General features: G+C 36.6%; 2 long non-coding RNA genes and 1 other non-coding gene across 3 annotated transcripts; all 3 read left to right on the top strand.

Moving 5' to 3' along the window:
* Positions 1 to 2,307: 2,307 nt before the first annotated feature.
* On the top strand, positions 2,308 to 3,175 carry LOC149680060 (uncharacterized). Its single transcript, XR_016365636.1, has 3 exons — positions 2,308 to 2,874; positions 2,937 to 2,993; positions 3,057 to 3,175. It is a non-coding gene; the product is annotated as an uncharacterized LOC149680060 (long non-coding RNA).
* A 363-nt stretch (positions 3,176 to 3,538) lies between these two features.
* Positions 3,539 to 4,463, top strand: LOC149680059 (uncharacterized). The gene is made up of 4 exons (XR_016365635.1): positions 3,539 to 3,702; positions 3,767 to 3,928; positions 4,010 to 4,269; positions 4,330 to 4,463. It is a non-coding gene; the product is annotated as an uncharacterized LOC149680059 (long non-coding RNA).
* A 6,763-nt stretch (positions 4,464 to 11,226) lies between these two features.
* On the top strand, positions 11,227 to 11,299 carry TRNAV-CAC (transfer RNA valine (anticodon CAC)). Its single transcript has one exon. It is a non-coding gene; the product is annotated as a tRNA-Val (tRNA).
* The last annotated feature ends 11,833 nt before the right edge of the window (positions 11,300 to 23,132 follow it).

Below are 23,132 nucleotides of genomic sequence, written 5' to 3'. Positions count from 1 at the left end.
AACCAGCGAGAGGCTTAGTCACCCGCTAAATTTGGTTATATTTTAATCCTTTGAGTTTTATAATGACTTTTACTGTATAAAACGAAATTAGACCTATACAGTCTATTGTTTCTCTAGACTATATATATTCCAACCTCAATGTTATAGCGCTTCGGCCGCTCCCACGCTAACAGTCTTTGGGCAGTTTGTTTCTCCGAAGTGAGTAAGTCGTGGTGTCTCCTCTCTGGTCGTGCTATACTCAGTTTTTTCTCGCGCTCGCAATAGCCAATACGCTTGGGCTGAAATTTACTCGAGCTCGCGATAGCCGGTACGTTTGAGCTGAAAATTTTACCGATCTTTGTGTGCATGAAGTTATATGAATTGAATAGTTAAGTAGAGAAACATTGTCAAAAATCTGCAACTGAAGTCTCTTTGATGTTGATCCTTTTAAGCTGATCCTTTTAAGCTGAAAAGGGGAAGAATACCAACTTGGCAAGAACGGTCAAGCTTTTTTGGACTATTTCAGACTGAAGTATGATTTTAAATTGTCTATGATAACAATTTAATCTGTCGGATAAATATATGAATCAAAATGGAACATAAAAGGGGCGCATGAAGGAGTTATAAGTGGGAAAAACCTCTAAGTTCAAGACAAAAAAGACGCCAGAGAGCTGAATATATTAAAAATATTTTTCGCCGCTTACCCAAAGATAAAATGGTAAAATAGTAGTATAGGGACCCCACGGATTTTTAAAAGTTTGTACTCATTTCTGATTGTAAATGAGGTGAGGAACACGATGCCGTTAAAATTTTCCACCGCAAATGATTTTAAAGTTTTTTTTTTCTTTCAAAATATGCCAATATACTATATGAAAATTGCAATATTTTGGTAAAGGACAAATCCTATAGGAACTGAACCTAACCTAACCTAACCTGAACCTGAAACTAACCTAACCAAACCTAACCAAACCTAACCTAAACCTAAAATATCCCAAAAATAATCTAAGCAAGTGTATGCGCCCCAAATATCAAATATAAAAACAACCATAAGTAATATCAATAAGTGCTACCCTTTTGATTTTTTTTTTTTAAAAATCATTTGCGGTGGAAAATTTTAACGGCATCGTGTTCCTCACCTCATTTACTATCAGAAATGAGTACAAACTTTTAAAAATCCGTGGGGTCCCTATACTACCATTTGGCCGATAAAATGTCAACCCCAATTGATAATAATGAACTTAGACTGATAGATATTAGACCACAGATATTAGATTCGATAAATTCCTCTGATGAGACGAGTGTTACAACAAATACTAGCAGTTTATCTGAATCAAACCATTTAGATGTTCAAGATAATTTAAGTGAAAGTGGGGCATTTAGAGTTGATTCTCCACAAAAGGCTGAATCTTGTAATTCCAGTGATGATAACGATTGAGACAGTTCTATAACTTTCTTAACACAACCTGACAGCTTAAGCAGTTCCTCTGAAGACGATGTTAACCTTGACATCGCCTTCGATATAAAAAATTGGGCAATTAATCACCAAATTAATCATTTATCTCTGAATGACTTACTTCACATTCTTAGGAATTATGGGCATGATGTACCTAGTAATGCAAGATCACTTTTGAAAACCCCAAGGGAATCTACGGGTGCAGTTAGGGTAACAAATGGGGAATATTGGCACGTTGGTGTCGCTAATGGAATTGAAACATTTTTAAATAGTAACCCTAGCTTTGGAGAGGAAATATCGCTTGCTATTAATATAGATGGTCTTCCTATTTATAAAAATTCACTAAAACATTTCTGGCCAATATTAGCAGCAGTATTTAGTTTCACAAGAGTTATGATTGGCACGCCTTTCGTAGTTGGAGTTTTTTGTGGCGATGTGAAACCAGGAAGGCTCGAGGAATATCTAAATCCTCTTATTGAAGATTTAAAACAATTAGAAGCAAATGGATTTTCTTATCAAAGTAAAAAATTCACGTTCAACCTAAAGGGGCCGTTTATACTAGATACTCCTGCGAGGGCTTTTGTTAAAAAAACAAAAGGACCTACAGGTTATAATTCTTGTGACAAATGCACAATAAGGGGAACAAGACCGGCACACACTACATTATTTCGCTATGAAAGAAATGCCAGAGAAAGGACCGACGAGTCTTTTAGAAATATGGACAATGAGCATCATCATTTAGCTGGAGATTTGTCACCTCTAGCCCAGTTAAATATTGACATGGTTAAGCAATTCCCTTTAAACTATATGCATTTAATTTGTCTTGGAGTTACAAGACGAATTCTCATTGCATTTTTGAGTGGAAACTTGACAGTGAGACTCAGTAAACTTCAGGTTGAATCATTATCTAGTAAACTTAATTTTTGTCGCCCATATATACCCTCTGAGTTCGCCCGGAAGCCCCGCGCCTTGAAACATGTAAATCAATGGAAAGCCACCGAGTTAAGACAGTTTCTCTTGTATACTGGTCCCATAGTACTGAATGACATAATAAGGCCAGATGTTCTACAACACTTCAGGCTTTTGCAATGTTCTGTGTATATTTTAGCACATCCTTTACTACATAAGTCACATTCAGATTACGCAAATGAGATTTTAAATATATTTGTTAATACCTCGAGCTCATTTTACGGCAATGAATTTCAAGTCATGAATGTCCATGCCTTAACTCATGTTGCAAAGGACGTTGATATCTTTGGACCCCTTGACAATTATAGCGCTTTCCCTTTTGAGAACCATTTACATTTTATAAAGAAACGTCTGAGAACACCCAACAAACCATTGCAACAGTTAATGAAACGGATGGGGGAGTCAAAATTATATGCAGTCTCACGAAGTGAAAATCCTGTCAAATTAAAAAGACCATGCTATGGAAATTGCGAGTATGTACCCCCAGATAGCCAGTCTTTCAAGAAAATGGAGACTCCTAAGTTTATTATTTCAGTTTTTCCTGGAGACAACTGTTTTTTACTTGAAACCGGGGAGGTTGTGGTAGTTAAAGGTATTTTCCAAGATTCGGAGCAAAAATTTTTTGTTTGTGCTAGAATATGCAAATTCTTTAAAGATCATTTCGATTACCCATTTAAATCCTCTGAGTTGGGAATATTCATCGCAAAACTGTCAAGTCGAACGAAAATATATTCTTATTCTCTTCTTAAGCAAAAATGCCTACTAATTCCTAAAAAAAATCACCTTTGGTCACAGTGATCCCTTTACTGCATAATGCTTAAACTGTCTTGAGATACCTTGAACTGTCTTGAATTGGAAAGATATTGGTCAAATCAGTCTTTTAGGAGTCTTGTAGCAATTAGATTTTTAATGCATATATTAAACTATTAAAGGTATAAAACTGCAGATACGAACTTGGAACTCATTAGTTAATGGGGGAAAAGAAAGATTATTAGAGGCCAAAATTTGGCGGCTGATTTGAGGTCACCCTTGATATTCCTAACCCGTTCTATCGATTTTAACCACTAGTTTTTAAATCTGAATGTTTTCAACACGGTAAATGTAGATGTATGCCATAGTTCATTTTATAAAGGAAGATACAGTTGACATAGTGCCGATATCTTGGCTCATAAAAAATGATTCTGCGAGTTATTGGCCTCCTGAAGGCACAAAATCGCGCGATATTTCGAAACTTGTTCAGAATTGTGAAGACGCTGAGCTCTCTTGGAACATTTTTCAAGTTAAACTTTTGGCCAAAGCAGGTATAAGCGAAAATTTCTAGACGTATGCCAAGGTTTTCACGAAAAAATAACATGCTTGTTTTAGCAACTTATTCGAAAGCTAGAACACTCAGTATTAGAGCGGAAGTTACTTCAGATATAGCGTCTGAATCTGATTGCGGCAAGGGGAAACGGAACAGATCGTCTCAAAAAGCGAAACGTTACAGTACCGACGAAAGCGATGATAATGGATCAGATTTTGATAATGGTATTTATTAAGTGGTAGCATGCATTTACACGAAAATAGGATTCGCATGCTATACCCTTTGTAAACTTACTATCAAAAAAGATTGGCCGTCATACGATGGGTAAAAGACGTGTTGATGAAAGAGCGGTTGAAGGAGATATGGCAAAGGCGCTCTAGAGTTAAGGAAAGTGAATGGAAGACCAATCTCTTTTGACACTGACCTCAATACTACTGTAGCGGGTCTATCTATATTCACGCGGCAGTGTATACACTAGTTTATGGTGTTAGTGATTTTTTTTCAAACTTCCAAATATAATCTGCAGAGAATCAGCAAGATCGTCCGAAGAAAGCTAGCACTAAAGGTATTCCCATAATATTATATAGTTTCGGTCAGAATTTAAAGCCATATATTTCAATTAAAGATAAAAGACAACAAGAAAGCAAGTTAGGAAAACCTAAAAAGAAGCCACTTATTGATTTACCAAGCCCTTCGCTTTTCAAATCAACAAAACCTATGCCTATCCAAAAAGAATTCCTTATACCAGAACAAGCTTTTTCAAAGAGTAAACAAACTGAACCAAACATTGAAATTATAAATTCAAGTGAAAATAATCCTACAGGTAAAGAAAATTTATTTCATTTATTTACATTTTCTATGTAACAATGTATATTCTCTGCTGGCCATATATTGAAGAAGGTTTACATCAGTAGTTTTGATTTTATGGCTTATTTCTACTCCTGAAATGACGAGAACCCATTTGGAGTGGTGCCCTTTAGAGCGGATCTGGATAAAGTTAAATTGCGGCCGTCAGTCAGCAGCCGCTCTTTAAGGTGTTTATAATTGAACTCCTTAAGGGTTTTCGATTTTCATTGAAGTTGTCGCTCGTGACCAAAATTTATCACCCCCCTCAGCTTATTTAAATTCCCATTTACTGATGACGTAGGCAATATTAATTTATGACCGTGGAGATTTAGTGGATAGGCATAAGAATTTCAGAGAACTCTTTTCAGGTGAGATAGTGCGCTCAGTTAACCAATGTATTATAGAGATAGACGAAAACTACAACCATGAAACCGGCCAAATTAATGAAGAACCCAATTTAGCTGAAGAAAATATAACACTTGGTATGTTTCAAAATATCTTTTAGTTATTTATGTTAGGTTGAATTATATACGTTCATTATTGTTGCTTTAGAATCAAATAATGAGGAACCCGTCTTTGGAGGGTCGCCTTTACCGGAAATGTCCGTACCACAACCGAATTCTAAACCGAATAAAAGTGTTCAAGATAATACCGCGAAATCATTTGAAAGAAGTAACCCCCTCTCCTTATGTACTGATCGAAATAATGCACGAACTCCGTCTGAAACAATTTCACCCTCGAAACGGGGACGATATAATTCAATTACTATGGAAGAATCCAATACAAGACAAAAGGACAATTCACAAAATTCTACTTGTAACAGAACAATTTCTTCAGTCACAAGATACAGAACAAATTGTGCATCCCCATTTCTTGGATCTAATGTTGAATACAGCCGAGCTCGTTCCAGCGCTACATTAAGCTACACCCCAACCAAACGAGTACAAAACTTGACACCAACCAAAAGAGTACAAAACTTGGCAACAACCAAACGAGGACAAAACCGGACGCCAACCAAACGAGGACAAAACTGGACGCCAACCAAACGAGGAGAAAACTGGACGCCAACCAAACAAAGGCAAAACTGGACCCCAAACAAACGAAAACCAAACTCGACGCCCACAAAACGAAATTCAAACTCGACGCCATCAAAACAAAGACGCGGACCAAACTCGACTCCCACAAGACGTGGAACAGCCTCGACATCAACAACGCCAACTAGGCGAAGAGTAAATTTTTCACCCACTACACGTGGACCAAATTCTTCACCTGATAGACTGGGCCAAAATGATCCATCTACTAGACATGCGCCTAGTTCATCAACATCAAACACCAGAAGACTATACCAGAGATCAACTGGTAATAAGCACAACATCATTTCTAGCCTATGAAAACCATGGTTTAGCTCAAAGTTACTTTTGAAACATGTTTCTCGAGGGGAATTAGGCAAAACCATGGTATTTACCAGCCAAATTTATTTAATATTTATAGTGTCCGATGAGGAATTCCGTCAGGCGGTATATGTCATGTTTTCTGATGTTGACAAAAAACTAGATCTCATTTTCAATGCTATTACACGCAACAATCCAACATCCATTATTGATGTTGGCGGTATTCCTCAATTACCAATAACGTCCAAGGAGAAACTCCTTGAGTTTGAATCTCTCGCCAAAAGCTCAGTTGAAAAAGGGAAAATAGTCTGTATAATAAAGCTTTCATAACTGAATTGCGTCAAGTGTAATCTCTTCCAATTCATAGATATCAGTACTGGGATCTTGGGGAGGAAAAACTGTAACGGATTGCACACGAAGAATTCTGAGAAACGCATTTGCCCACAAACTTGTTCTGAAAATGAACTGGAAAGGGTGCAATGGCCAAATTGGTTTTTCTAGTTTACACATGAAGCTCATGGTCATTGGTAAGGTTAAACTTTACAAGTTAAATAGAAGTAATACTAAATGTTTTACAAAATAATTTAAAAAAATCTATAGAAGCTGTTCGTCAAACTCCAAAACTAAGAAACACCCAAGAATTTGAAATAGAACGTGTGATTAAAAACTGGCTGAAGCACAAAAATGACAGGGATGGTGGAAGAGATGTTCGCAGGAAAAAAGCTTTGGAATTAAGAGAAGTGAATGTAAATGACGTGGACAGAGAGGGCACTCAAGATGAAGACAGTGCTTAAGTGCATATATATTAACTGTATGAAATTACACATTATGGACTTCAGACCTTAAATTTCATTTCCTTCGAAAGTTTCAAAATTAATTTTCCTATATTGATCGATTAATGATAATTTTCCTATATTATTTGCTCAATTTATGATAATTTTCCTATATTTTTTGATCGATTAATGATAATTTTCCTATATTTTTTGATTGATTAATGATAATTTTCCTATATTATTTGCTCAATTTATGATAATTTTCCTATATTTTTTGATCGATTAATGATAATTTTTCTATATTTTTTGATCGATTAATGATAATTTTCCTATATATTTTGATCGATTAACGATAATTTTCCTATATTATTTGCTCAATTTATGATAATTTTCCTATATTATTTGCTCAATTTATGATAATTTTCCTTTATTTTTTGATCGATTAATGATAATTTTCCTATATATTTTGATCGATTAACGATAATTTTTCTATATTTTTTGATCGATTAATGATAATTTTCCTATATATTTTGATCGATTAACGATAATTTTTCTATATTTTTTGATCGATTAATGATAATTTTCCTATATTTTTTGATTGATTAATGATAATTTTCCTATATTATTTGCTCAATTTATGATAATTTTCCTATATTTTTTGATCGATTAATGATAATTTTCCTATATATTTTGATCGATTAATGATAATTTTCCTATATTATTTGCTCAATTTATGATAGTTTTCCTATATTATTTCAATTTATGATAATTTTCCTATATTATTTGATCAGTTTATGATAATTTTCCAATATTCTTTGATCGATTTATGGTAATTCTCTTATATTTTTTGATCGATTTATGATAATTCTCTTATATTTTTTGATCGATTTATGATAATTTTCTTACCTTTTTGATCGATTTATGATAATTTTCTTACCTTTTTGATCGATTTATGATAATTTACCTATATTTTTTGATCCATTTATGATAACTGTTTCAAGTTAAGTACAGTATTATTACCTGTTTTGTTCAAAGAGGTATACGCCTTGATAGTAAAAAATTGAAGTATTTTAAAACTTCGAAAAATATTATGTCATTACGATTGTGTAAGTTTTATTAAAGATTTGTTTTCTAAGATACTCTAACGGCTATCTTCACTAAGAATGTGTTTATTATATATAGTAGTAGTATATATTGGGTAGAAACATACCTATTATTACTTTTTTCTAAGTTTCAGTTCACATTATTTTACAATAATGATGAAAAATAAATTTTAATAACAATTTTCCCTTATAATTTTGGGTTGTAAACTTTGCTTAACTGGTTCAAAATAAAAAAAAACAGCGGGCTCTTTAAAATGTCAGCCTAAAACGTGTCAATTACAATGCTTATAAAATGACAACTTCAAAAACAAGAACAAATCTTGGGGTTTTAGTAAATTGATAATTAACTTGAAATTTAGCGTGGAACCTTTAAAGTTTTAAGAGTATATATGCAGTTCTTAGTAACTCGAACTCATTAAAGCCATCAATAAAAAATAGGTTAATTTATACATAGGAAGTCAAGGTTTTTGGAGTATATTATCGGGTTCGCGAAATATGGGATTATTTGACGGATAATTATACAATTTTAGTAGCGAGAATAAGTCGGGAAAACAGCAGTATAAAGGCTGAGAAAGTAATGTTTTTATAGTCGGAAAATCATTGGTATAAAGGCTGGAAAAATAATGTGTATATAGTCGGTAAAACAGTTCGTTCCAGGTCGGTACAATAACATCTTCACAGTAGGGGAAGTAACATATTTCAAATCGGGTAAGCACTGAGTTTAAAGTCGGAACAATTTCTCTTCAAAAGTCGGGAAAATAGGTCTTTTCTAGTCGGTTAAATGTCGGTTTTACGCTGCGACCAAAGTCGGAACTGTACGCGTTTTAAGGTTGGACAGATGCCCGTTTCAGGGATGGGGATACAAAATCACGAACGCTCTATAGAGTTTTATTATAATCGGCTAATAATACTTATATGAGTCTGTGGACAGTCTGCCAAAAGTTGGTCGGCCGACTTCTTTATGGGTAGGACATTTCGACGGTCAATCGGTCGTTTAAGTGACCTTTTTTCGTCGACGCCGGCCCAACTCAACGCCGTCGACGTAGGGCCGACGTTTTAGTGCTACAGGGGACATGGAAGGGAAGAAATAATTGGTCAAAAATTTAAATTTATTTATCATTTAGCAGGAAAATGTGGCATCCAACGCGACAGCATCGACTGGTGAAAGTTGGCCCCTTCGTGACTCCCTCGGTCCAAAAAGTGACTCCTTCGGTCCAAGAAGTGACTCCCTCAGTCGAAAAAGCGGTCGCGAAAGTCAAAAAAGTGACTTACTCAGTCAAAGGAGCGTTCCCGAAAGTCAGAAGAGCGGTCGCGAAAGTCAAAAAAATGACTCCCTCAGTCGAAAAAGTGACCCACTCTGTCGAAAAAGTGATCCCCTCGGTCGAAAAAGTGACCCCCTCAGTCTAAAAAGCGGTCGCGAAAGTCAAAAAAGTGACTCCCTCAGTCAAAGAAACGTTCCCGATAGTCAAATGAGTATAGGCGGTGTACCTCGAAGTCAATTAAGCTCCTTGTACTACAACCAGAACAACATTCCATTCAGTGATGAAGATACAGCTATGAATGTAGACGAACAAGTTTTACAGGACATTGAACAACGTCACTCAAAGGAACTATAAAAAGAGGTATTTTATTTGTGTACATTAAGGCCATACATGGAAGGGAAGAAATAATTGGTCAAAAATTTAAATTTATTTATCATTTAGCAGGAAAATGTGGCATCCAACGCGACAGCATCGACTGGTGAAAGTTTGCCCCTTCGTGACTCCCTCGGTCCAAAAAGTGACTCCCTCGGTCCAAAAAGTGACTCCCTCGGTCCAAAAAGTGACTCCCTCGGTCCAAAAAGTGACTCCCTCGGTCCAAAAAGTGACTCCCTCGGTCCAAAAAGTGACTCCCTCGGTCCAAGAAGTGACTCCCTCAGTCGAAAAAGCGGTCGGGAAAGTCAAAAAAGTGACTTACTCAGTCAAAAAAGTGACTCCCTCGGTCGAAAAAGTGACTACCTTTGTCAAAAAAGTGTCTCTCTCAGTCGAAAAAGCGGTCGCGAAAGTCAAAAAAGTGACTCTCTCAGTCAAAGGAGCGTTCCCGAAAGTCAGAAGAGCGGTCGCGAAAGTCAAAAGAATGACTCCCTCAGTCGAAAAAGTGACCCACTCTGTCGAAAAAGTGATCCCCTCGGTCGAAAAAGTGACCCCCTCAGTCGAAAAAGCGGTCGCGAAAGTCAAAAAAGTGACTCCCTCAGTCAAAGAAACGTTCCCGATAGTCAAATGAGTATAGGCGGTGTACCTCGAAGTCAATTAAGCTCCTTGTACTACAACCAGAACAACATTCCATTCAGTGATGAAGATACAGCTATGAATGTAGACGAACAAGTTTTACAGGACATTGAACAACGTCACTCAAAGGAACTATAAAAACAGGTATTTTTTGCGTACATTAAGGCCATACATGGAAGGGAAGAAATAATTGGTCAAAAATTTAAATTTATTTACCATTTAGCAGGAAAATGTGGCATCCAACGCGACAGCATCGACTGGTGAAAGTTTGCCCCTTTTGACGGTTACTACGATTCCAGATTTCTCCAATAATAAACAGAACATGGGCAAGAAAGCAATCAACGAAGATCATAAAAATGAGGATGGAATCGAAAGTGCTTCAAAAAGCCAAGACTGCGAAGACGACGAAAGGGACGTATTTGAAACGTAAATTTTGTATGTTAAATGGGGAGACTATTTATTTTGTGTAATTATTTATAATGGGGAAACTATTTATTTAAATGGGTGTAAATTTTCCCCATAAGACCATAAATTTATTCTACAGGGCCGGTAGGCCCTTGTAGATATGACTTGATACCGTTTTGTAACGTTAAATTAATATTCACCCACTTTTGCTAATTTCCTATGGAGATTAACATGGGTTTTTCGTGATTTTTCCCCACCGATAACTTAAAAACTACAGCGAAGATACTTATCGGAATTATCTTAAATTAACAATTAAGTATTCAGGGTGCGCTATCGGCCAGCTTGATCAAAACAATTAAGTCTAAGTATGTTAATTTTACTTAATTACAGAAGTACGGCTTTGACCATCGTGATTGGACATAATAATTAGCTAGATCTCTTGGAAAAGTCAGTGTCGCTACGTATTTGTAGTGTGTTGGGTATCACGTCCGCTTCACACGCGGAAGGTCCCAGGTTCGAACCCTGGTAGATATATGTATTGACCATCGTGATTGGACATAGGAATTAGCTAGATCCCTTGGAAAACTCAGCGCTACCACGGATCTATGGTCCAGTGGTTATCACGTCCGCTTCACGCGCGGAAGGTCCCAGGTTCAAGCCCTGGTAGATACATGTTTTGACCATCGTGATTGGGCAAAAGAATTAGCTAGATCTCTTGGAAATCTCAGTATTACCACGTATCTATGGTGTAGTGGTTATCACGTCCGTTTCACACGCGGAAAGTCCCAGGTTCGAGCCCAGGTAGATACATGTTTTAACCATCTTGATTGGACATAATAATTAGTTAGATCCAAAGCTGCGATTCGAAACCCTTATATACTACCTATTTGAGTAAGGCGAAAAAACAGTCGTATCCTTCAATTCAAACGTCAATATTAGTAAAGTCTCTCAAGAATGTTTAATTGTTTTTTTTAAAACGATGTAACGTTCAATACGGCGAATAACTAACGAAGAAAATATTTTATATGAATTATATTTATTTTATTATTTAAGATAATCTTGTTTCTCAAATCAAAATTAATACGGAAAGAGTTCAAAAGCAGTCTTATGTTTTTGTCTGTGTGTCCGTCCGTCCGATGTTACACTAGTGCGCTGCGTTAGCAGTTATTTTCGTTTTGATGTGTAAAGAAATCCTACAGAACCTTAATATTCACTTTTTCCATTATATAAAGTGAATATGTGGAAATCTTTTTCGTAATTACGATGCATTTAGTACTTTTGTAGCTTTAAAGCTCTGTTTCATTTTGATATTCCAAGGTCATTTTTTAATATTATTACTTGAAATGGCTGTTTATATATTACTTAAGCTATACTATATCTGTATATAGAATAATCCTTGGTTTAGTGATTTCTTAAAGAAAGCTAAGGCCTGCACTGTGTCGGGTAAATCAAGTAGTATCCGCAATAGGCTTAGTGATCGATAGAGTAAATAATTGAGACCAGAGGTGAAGTAAACATTGGGTTTTGATTTTCGTGTCTGAAATGAAGGGACATTAACGGTTCAGAGTGAGCCGAAAGTTAAATTCACGCTTAAATAATCAGGTTTAGATTTTATAATAGAAGAAAGCATCATGGTTGCAATTAGGTCAGTAAAACGTCTAATCGTTATCGGGATATAGCTTCGAAGTTTTCATTGTTGTGATGGTGAGCATTGACTTTCAATGCGTCTTACCACAAGTAAGTATTGGTGATTTTTAACGTTAACACTCATGTTGGCAAACTAAGAATATCGTTGAGGTGAAACGAGACAGAAGTATTTATACTGCAAACCAGTTGTGAATGTAGCTATGAGAATATAGGGTAAACTGCTAAAGCGTAGACAATTCCGCCTTTACAAACACATAAAGGTTATATCTCTCGAAAAATTATATACTTCATTTCCTGTTCTTTTCCCCATTGACTGATTTCGAGTGTCCAAGATTTATATTTGTTGGATGTAAAATGTCGTCTGCTTTACTGTATATTCGCATTGCTTGGAATACAGCTTCAATAATTCATAAATTTTAACTTCAAATAGAGAAATAATTTTATGTGTAGGTAAATAAATTTGTAGTAGTAGACCTCTTGACTCGGAGAGGTAATATTTTGGTTTTCCCAACTTGTATTACTTTGTCAACGCCATTTATACGATATACGATACCAGATTCCAGTTTCCAAATATCCATCTTTAAGTTATCTAGCATTTATCAGAACCATATTTTTTCACATCCTTTTGTTTTGCAACAGAAAGAAGATATATTAAAGTCAGTTTCGAGCATAAATGAGGAGGAATATTTAGAAGTTGCCAGTAGAAGACAGTTACTTTGTGCTTTTTAGCATGGGCACCAATTGGATTTGCAATTTTTAAGTCATCCAGGTATAGAGAAAATAGGTGTACTCATTTTTCTTTGCTTCAGTGGAATATTTGGCTTTTAATTCAACGCTATTAATGACATCCGTTATGATTTTATTGTGACATTCGCGATTCTCACTACCTTAAATTTCTTGAAGCTCTGGCATTCTTAGAAGTCTTTTGACTGATGTAAGCAAAGGAATATAATAACCCACAGCGGATTTAACTTTCTCATTGTTCAGGCCGGGTTGACTCAAAGACTGTATACAGTTGTTCAAAAACGGAACGGCAACTGGAGCGATATAGCTCATTTCAGTTTCAGAGAATTGTTTCCCTTTTAAAAGGGGTGTCTAGACCCACAAATGGCCGCTTTCTGTTATTATTAGTTTGTTTTGCGAGACTGTATGTTTCTATTACGTCTGCGGTAGTAGTCATGATGTCTTGAATAAGTTCATCCGATAAACCATGCTTTTCTTTTAATTTCAAAATATAAGCAGCTTCCATATATTTTTGCTGTGAGGGCTAGTCATTATTATCCTCATCAGATACGGCTGCTGATGGTTGAAAAATATCATGGATCACATATGCAATAACTACAGCATGTTTTCTAAATCTATGACTCCGGAATGAGTTTTTACTATTGAATACTGCGCCACATGTGTTACATCGAAAAGAGATCTTCACAGAATGTTTATGATTGCGGGCAGTATGATGTAAAAGAGTTTCTTCACGCCTGGTATAAAAACTACAAAACTGACAGACTTTGAAACCTTCACGATCGATGACGAAAAGATTTCCTGTAAATATAAGACAAGAAACTATCTTGTATCTTATATTAGACAAGCCATGCAAATGTATAAACACAAGATGCAAAACATTTTCTTTCAATACAGCAGCTGAAGTTTAGTTCCCTTTCTAAGACTGCTAAAATACTTCTTATATCTTTTAAGAAGCCCAATTTTCAAATATTTAATGCAAAATAGCGATATTATAAAGTTTTTCTTGATTTTATCTTGACTTTTTGTTAAAAGACAGATCTTATTAAGTCTATCTTGAGTTTTTCTTAATAGCACATCGGATGAAGTTCGCTTACCAAGATTGCTTAAATACTAATTATTTCTTTAGAAACCTAATTTTTAATTAATTAAAATAAAACAGAGATCTTACTAAGTCTATCTTGACTTCTTAAAAGCACATTGACTGAAGTTTAGTTCGCAAAATACTAATTATATCTCTTTAGAAGCCCAAATTTTAATTATTTAACGCAAAATATCGATATTATGAAGTTTATCTTGATTTTATTATTAATTGCACATCGGCTGAAGTTCGGTTCCCTTTCCAAGATTGCTTAAATACTAATTATATCTCTTTATTAGCCTAATTTTTAATTAATTGAAACAAAATAGAAATCTTATTAAGCATATCTTGATTGTTTTTCTTAAAAGTACATCGGCTGAAGTTTAGTTCGCTTTCCAAGACTGTTTTAGTACTAACTATCTCTTTCAAAGCGTAATTTTTAAATAATTAAAACAAAATAGAGATCTTACTAGGTCTATCTTCACTTTTTATTATTAGCACGTCCGCTGAAGTTAAGTTCGCTTTCCAAGGCTTAAATACTAATATCTCTTTAGAAGCCCAAATTTCAAATTACTTAAATAGAGATCTTACGAAGTTTATCTTGATTTTCTCTCAGTTGCACATCGCTTTCCAAGATTACTTAAAAACTAATTATCTGTTTTTAGAGATTGCTTTCAAAATTGAATGGAAATAATAGGGCCAAGGCTTAAGTAATGAATTTTGGTTTCTAATGCTTTCTGACTTTAATACTGTTAAGGTTGAAACCAGAGAAATAACAAGAAGAAATAGGAAAATTTAATACTTACGCAAACTTGAATATAATTTTCGATCAGTTTATTTCTCTCAAGTTAACTCGATTAATGTAAAGTGCGGCGACCGGCGTCCACGTTGAGGAAAATGGCGCCCAAGGAAGCTTTCAGACTCGTTTTCAAGATAGCTTTGTTGAAAAACTAAACATCTCGATGCGTAATAGTTAGGATCACTACGCCACCTATATAATTTCTAAACCCCAATGCTAGGGTTCCGTGTAGACCACCTAGCGTTCAAATTTTTTACGTGTTTTCAAACCCTTTACCCCTTGTTGTTTGTGTTAACTTGAATATGTTTAGAATTTAAACGCGTTGGTGTTTCAAAATTAAGCGTCAAACCCAACAGTTTACGTTTTATTTACGTTTTCTGAGAGTTTGGAGTTGAAAACCTAAACGTTAATTTTTCTGTGTAGTGCTAGAAAGTCCAACGGACGATTCCTTGAACTACGACACTGACCTTTCCACAGACGTCTACGATACCGAACTCTTTGAAACTGTAAACAACGAAGATTCGGCCTTTGGCGCAGACCACACGTCCACAGTGTCGTGCAACGGTAACCCTAGTCTTCAAATTGGATACTTTTCGGCCGATTCGGCCGCCGAATGGCTGGTTCAATATGAGAGGCTCGCCACCCAACTAAAATGGACGGCCGCCATAAAGCTCAGCGCTTCCGCGGGGTATATGCTTCCGAATAGTACGGCATATAACTGGCATCGCGTCTGGGGAGAAAAATGTGCGGACTTCGAGGAATGGAAAAAGAGTTTCCTAGAAGCGTTCCCCGATCGTACAGATGAGAGCCCGCGGACAGCAGCCGAGCGAAAGCGTTGAAGCCAAAGTCGATCTGTGTAAAAGAAGCGGCCTCGACCCTGACGAGCAGGAGAAAATCCGACATGTCGTAATTCGACTCGCAAATCGAAACTACGCGGCGGTTATTAGTTTGTCTAATTCCAAGAGGTCTGGAGAGATTTTGAAGCTTGCCAAGGAACTTGAGAAATCGGACAGTTTTCATAACGTAAATGTAACCACAATAGCTACGCCCTTCCCGTGCCCGCCACGTGGCGTCCCTCTGGCCGCCTCCTTCGCGCCGCACATGGCAGCACCGTATAATTATTGTCAGGCGCCCACGTCTTTCCCATTATATGGCTATCAGCCCTTCCCGATGATGGCCCCTATCGCCCATCCGCAGCTCTTCAGCACCACGAAAGCGGACCCACCAAGCAATCCGCCTGAAGATACGAGAAACAAGCAGTTAACCGAAAAAATTGAAAAGCTAGAAGTTATGATCGAAAATATGGCGTTGAACCAGGAGAAGGAAAGACGGGAAGATGAGTATCACCGGAGCTACTCGCAGTCCAGGAATAACCGGCAAGACCCCTTTCCTCGGGGCCGAGAATGCTATAATTGCGGCAGGCTAGGACACATCTCCCGCGACTGCCGGCAACCCAGGAATACCGACCCGAATAGTGCCGCGCGGAACAACGCTCATAGTTCGGGAAACGAGAGGTCAGCTTCGTAGAGAGCGGCTCGCAGCTGTCGACCGCGTACATACCAGACCCCTCAATAGATGCTAGGAACGAAGCCTCTGTCGTGCCTGTGTTGGACGTTTCAGTTAGAGACATTGGCCTGATTAAAACTCTTTTGGATACAGGCGCCCGGAAATCGGTCATCGATGAGTCTTACGTAGCGCGGAACAATAGACCTTTTCACACTCATGGCCGCGCATGAGAAGTTGCAATGTTTGGGGGCATGAGTTATAGCGCTTCTATGGAGTTAACGTGTAAACTAAACTACGATGGACGTATGGGAGAACTTTTTGAAATTTAATATTAAAATAAAATGCCTAGTATTTAAAACCTAGATAGTACAATTAAAACCATGTTAAGAAATATAGTGTTTAAGTTCTAATGGAAACGGTGCATTGATATTAGTAGGCCGCTATAACTCACTAAGCCTTGGCGACGGTACGGGATCATCGCTTGATCGGCAAATAGACGGCGATGTCCGCCGATGCCGCTCCGCTGCCCGTAAGCTCTGGTGCTCAATTTAGTGTGTAGAATTTCATTAAATGCCCTAATTTTACGTCTATCAATTGAATTCGATAAAATTTTACCTCGGAAGTTCAATTAATACTTTTACAACAAGTAATACAACACTGTTTTATAAAAATAAACTCGAATGTGTAGCAAATAAGGCAAAAGGAATGGTTAAAAGTACTGCGCTGCCCCCAAACATTCTTTCTACGCATGCTCACCTCTCGAAATTTCCCCCCCCCCCTTTTCACCCCCGCTCTACCCGTGAAAAGGTCTATTTACTCGGAAACGTGAAGTCATGGGATGGCCCCCTGTCATCGGTTTTGACAAGCGACTCGCGATGCCGAAGTTGAAGTAAGCAGGTTTTGACGCGGTGCGCGTAGAGTGTTTTTTTTGGTTCCAAACGCGATCCTACCCGTCGTTCTGGGAGTGGACTGGTTCACGTCACAACGAGCTGGAATTATATTCGACGGAAGGCAGTTTCGTCTGATTTATCTGGATAATAATCATCAGATGAAAAATCTCTCGACCGCGTTCATCGTAGCGGAAAGACTCATTTAAATGCGGACGCCCTCTCAGGAGCCCCAATCCTTCCGCATGATCCCGAGAGTACTGCGGATCAAATCCCCACATGCACCTTGAACTTTGAAGCCATCCCCATTAATGACCTAGCCCTTGCTCAACAAAGCTTACCTAAACTAAAGGAGATGATGATGATACTTAAGGTTTCCCACAGTTCGGTTCAAATCGGTTTTGGACTAAAACTGAAACTGAACTGAAACGTTTCAGTTATGATTTTCAAGAACTGAAACTGAACTGAAATTATCAGTTCGGTTCAGCCAGGAAACCGAACTGACCAGTTCAGTTTTCAGTTATAACTGAACTGAACCGAAAACTCCTTCAGAGATTATCAAGAAGAAAAATACGGTGTCAGAGGCCCAAAATCCCCAGATTGTAACTATTAACCTTTAACATTTTCTACTACTACTATTTTGGAATCGTCAAGTGCCATACCTTAAAAGTCACGTTTATTTCACTAACTACTAATTATTAACAATTAGCAATTAACCTTTGACTAGTTAACTAATTATGATACCCTTTTTAGTTACTAATTATTGGTGTTCTTTTAGCCTGTGTCTCTCTGCAGAGGGTTCCAGCTAATCACGGGACTTAAATTAATATAATTAATTAATAGTAATATAAATAAAATTTAATATTAATTTATTTATTATAATATTAATTATTTATTAATATAAATACTAATAAATAATTAATATTATATTATGCGTAATTAAATATACGCGACATAAATGATGAAATATACGCGACAGAAATAATTTAACTCTACGCGACACTAATAAGGTAACTTTACGCGACACATCCCCCAAAATATCATACAGCATGCAATACTAAACAATGCCAGTTTTCTATTGTTCTACTAATGTTTGCGGGAACGTATTGATATCGTTTCTCGCGATAGATCGAAAGAGTACTTAACTATCTCTTCAGTTCAGTTTTTATCAGTTCAGTTTAAGAAATAAACCGAACCGAACTGAAAACTGATCAGTTTGGAGATGTGCAAACTGAAACTGAACTGAAGCAATCAAATCAGTTTAGTCCCTAAACTGAAACCGAAAATAACTGAACTGAACCGAAAACTGAACTGTTTGAACTGAACTGTGGGAAACCTTAATGATACTGTACCGGCAAGAAGAAGAAAACCAAGCCGAACCCCGAATAGCCGAGTACACAATGAAGAACGCAACCCTCTATAGAGATAACCCTTTCGGAGAAGGCCAGGGCAAGCTTCTGGTCGTGCCTCCATCACTTCGAAAAACCATTCTCGACTTGGCCCACGACTCAGAAACTGGAGGACACATGGGAATAGAGAAAACACTCTCTAAAGTCCGACTACGATATTGGTGGCCAAGACAAAGGAAAAGGGTTCAAAGGTACGTCGAGTCATGTCAAACCTGTCAATTCCGTAAAGTACGCCCAGGCACGTCAGACGCGTCCCTACACCCGACAACACTCCCCACCAAACCCATCGAATTAGTCCATGGAAGATTACCGGTTCTGTCAGGCGAAGGAAAAATAATTGGACCACTAGAAGAGCCGGTCAAAGTTGTGACCGTCTCGAAACGTACCGAAGACATCCGGAGTGAAGCGCGGACAACAACAATCGAGAGTCAAGCCCATCAGAAACAGCGTATTGACGAGAAGAACGGCAGAACTGCTACGAAAGTAACGGGACCCGTAAAGCCATTCCAGGTTCGTAACCTTGACGAAGATGGAGACGCGCTCGATGACAGTTGGGATGACGAAAGCGAAAGTGACAGCAGCAACGACGAAACAATTAGTTTCGACCCAACCCATCTAGATGACCATGCGGTCAAGACTAATCCCACTCCAAACTGGCCACAACGACGGAAATCGTTCGCTATGGAAATCCCATTTGCTGGTCAGCCCAAACGCTGATGGTAACGATCTGCGTGGTAATGCTCTTTATGTTACTAAAGTTATGTACTCAACTAAGAACTGAAAGACTATATACAATTAATGTTCTAATATTTATCTCTAATTATATGTTTTGTATAACCTGTGTGTTTTAATTGATAATCTTACGAATGAGGGCATTCGTATTAAAGGATGGCCGAGAAACGTTACAATAATAATAGATACGCTTCGTATTAGTTAGGCTAGCCTCGACCTTTAACCTCATGGACAATAACAACACCTGCGCTTTTGTCAAGCGAATGAGCTCGTGGAAATGCGAGTTCAACAACACCTAGGAGAGCGAGGATAAGAGAGAGGGGAAGGAAGCACGGGACCTCGAGGGGTCAAGAAGAGAAAGGATGAAATAGGGAAAGAAGGGGAGAAGCGCGCAAGATGTGAAAGTGAAAGGTCGAAGTAGTTTTGAGAGGTTTAGTTTGGCGGGAAAATGGAAAATACGGTCAAATTGTTGTAAACGGAACGGAATAAACTTTATTTTATCTTTAACTTTAAAGAGTTGTCGTATTTTACTAAACTATTACTTATCACACGAAACCCACTCTAACAGTATTTAAGTAAATTCATTGTGAGTTTCTTATAAAAATAACATTGGCCCTTGGGTGATAAAAATAACATAAGGTGTTAATTTTTAGTGTTTACTCTGTACGAGAAACGTAGAAAATAAAGTCCAGTTCGCGAAACCTCGGTCAATCCGCCTTTTTTGCGTAGGAAAGGTTTCTGATGACCTCATCTCGGAACGCTTCTATTTGCGGTTTGGGAAGCTGGGACTGAGTCGAGTACTTTCCCACCAAATCTGAGAAGGCCCCGAGTTGAAAATGAGGATGGCCGATACTGAAATATTGCGAGCCTATTATCTTAATAACCAAATTAAGATAATTTAACCGTTAATTTTTAATTGTTTTGCGTATTTAGAATTCATTAGCCTTGTAAACTTAATAATTAATTATGATTTCAACTTTTAGGAGCTATTTTGCTGAACTTAACTTGGGACTTCGAATGAAAAGATTCGGATCGAAATTTGCTCCAAAAGCACCTTAGACATTATGCACCTAGATTCGGGGTCCCCTGCAAAATGACTATACTTAATTAAGAAATGAACAAATTATGTCAAAAAAATTTTCTTAACTTTGATGCGGCAAATTTATCAATTATAGCAGAGAAGTAAATATTTTTGACAAATTCGTGTTCGATACAAATAAGATTAAGCGCGTTATGTCGTTCAATTTCGAAAATGATCTCTCAACTTCACAGACGGCATTGAAAGTTATATTCTCCTTGCAATTGAGATATTAGCCAAACAGTTTCCATTCAGTACATCTCTCATAATACTCAGGATTAACGAGCTTCTTTCAAGTTCATTTAGCCTTTCTGCTCTTGAGCTTCAGGTACTTCCTTCACTTACTCGTGAAAATAGATTATTCCATTTTCGAGCTCTTGACCAAGGTCATTCTTGTACTTTTCAATAAGATCGTGCGACGCCTTTCTCTTGTAAGTCAAGTCATATCTTCACTTAAATAGTCAAACGTAAAGGAAAAATCTTTATGAACAAGCTTGTACGCATGAGCACGTTTGTTTATAAACAATGGAAAAAAACCCGAAAATTTTAAATTTGCCGGGGTCAATGAATATAGTAATTCTAATTCTAGTCACTAGAGGGCGCGCAAACGTGTAATCTGGCCGGAGCCATCTTGTTAATTTTAGAATAGTTTTGAGAAGTCAACCTATTTAGAAAGTCCTATTTTGTTACTCTATCTCAAATAGGAACAAAATGGCAGCCAATTGAAAATGTCCAGAAACTTTTGTCCTAGACTGTACCACCTATTTTTATCTTGCAGATAGTGTCCTCTATTCTTTTCCCATGGTTAGAGAAAACAATATATTCTGTTTTTAATTTGTTTAATTCTAGACCGTTTTCCTCTAGCATGAGTTTATAATTTGTAAATACGTGTTTCCTTGCAATATTAGAGCAGGTAAGTGCTTATTTTCCATTAGCAAGACGATGGAGCTCTTTGGGTCGTTTTTCAACTTATTCATTAATATATAGATTGAAAAGCAGTGGGGACAATACCGCACCTTGAGGAAACCGATAGTTATGTCCTGCGAATCTGATATATTATTATTGATTTTGTTTGAGTATTTCCATTTTGAGAGGTAACTTGATATCCATTTCAGAGATCGTCCTCGTATACCTAGTCGATCCAGTTTATCTAATAGTCTTTTATGTGGCACACTATCGAAAGCTTTTTCAAGGTCAAGAAAAATCCCTACTTGTCAAGTGCATTCAAAATTGACTTATATAAGTTAGTAGTGGCTAGCTCGGTACTACTATTTTTACGAAACCCAAATTGGTTTGTCGATAAGATATTGTATTTATCACAAAAAGAGCTCAGCCTATTTAAAAAAAATGTTTGTCATAAATTTTAGCAAATGTTGAGAGTACAGATATAGGTCTATAGTTACTAAGGATAAGAGAATCACCTTTTTTTAAAATTGGTGTTATCAATGCATTTTTAGCCGTCCAGGATAAACTCCTGTTGCCAATGAGAGGTTGATAAGGAAGACGAGGGGACCTATTAAATAGTTTGCTACAAACTTTAAGGGTTTTTGGGTGTATTTCATCTTTTCCTGGTGCAGATGATTGAGGTAGACCGTCAATTACATTGTTTACGTCAAGTTCAAAAGTTTTAAATAGGGCAACGGTTGATGGGTTTGATTTAAACATAAGAGGTACGTTAAATTTTCGGGTTGAATCAACAACTGTCGTAAAATGTATAATAATAGCGTAAGGTTTGATACCACCAGGAATCTTTGAATTCGATTTTAGCCTGCCGGTTGCTTCATTTATTATTTTCCACTTGGATTTATAAGGAGGGTTTTTTTGGATGTAACTTTTTTCCTATTATGTTTACTGTTTTGAAAACTTTTCACAGATCTACAATCCAGGCCCTTAATATGTGGTTGAATTTTCAAAGAGATCCATTAATTAGTTTATTTTATAAAAAATAAAGTTGCTAAGGGTGGTTTTCATTTCCATAAAAAATTAAAAATTCAGTCATTTTGGCAAAAAAAGGGAAATTTTCCCATAGGACTTTGATATAGTTATTAAAGTCGAAAAAATCTGTACCTTGATCGTGATCTTTTGAGAGCTGTATAACACGTTCATGTTTGGTACTTCGAAAACTTAAATTAACGAACACGTTTTGTTAGGTCTCAATACTTAATATATTCTATCAGCTATCAACGATTTTTATTACATTTTATTCTTCTTGTAGAGCCGAATACTAAAACCTAACTTTACATTTTTAATGGAAAGTATAATGCACATTCCTAATGTTTGTAAAACGATGCAGATATTTTATAAATATTTTTACTAAGGGTATTTTGGTGAAAAACTAAGCTAAGAATTTTTTTAAAATATTAAATGTTTTATAATCATGTCTTCAAAAGTCAAAATTTTAATATCTGTACTTCAGGCAATTAATTTATAAACTTATCTCTTACTTTTTCTAGTCTTTGTCTGCAAAGACAGTTTTTATTAATTCGATGTGGCCTTAGATATCTTATTTCTAATGTACGTACTTCTAGCATTTCGTTTTTGGTTATTTAAAGAATTTTTGTAGGTGGTATATTCCTTATGGTTTTCTAGGGTAGGTTTCTTTCTATAAATTTTAAACAATTTTCTTTTTATTCTAATAGATTGTTTTATGTTTTCTGTAATCCAGGATTCGGGGGAACATTTTATCGTTTTAGTTTTGAAACTGTTATTATAGGTGGCGATTATCTTGTCTTCAAAGAAGTTATAAGCAAGGTTTAAGTCTTT

Source organism: Phalangium opilio, unplaced genomic scaffold (assembly GCF_054372755.1).
Source record: "Phalangium opilio isolate 3A_F unplaced genomic scaffold, DU_Popi_V2 ptg000040l_1, whole genome shotgun sequence".
In the NCBI taxonomy this organism is placed as follows: Eukaryota; Metazoa; Arthropoda; class Arachnida; order Opiliones; family Phalangiidae; genus Phalangium; species Phalangium opilio.
This window is presented reverse-complemented; position numbering and strand designations above follow the sequence as displayed.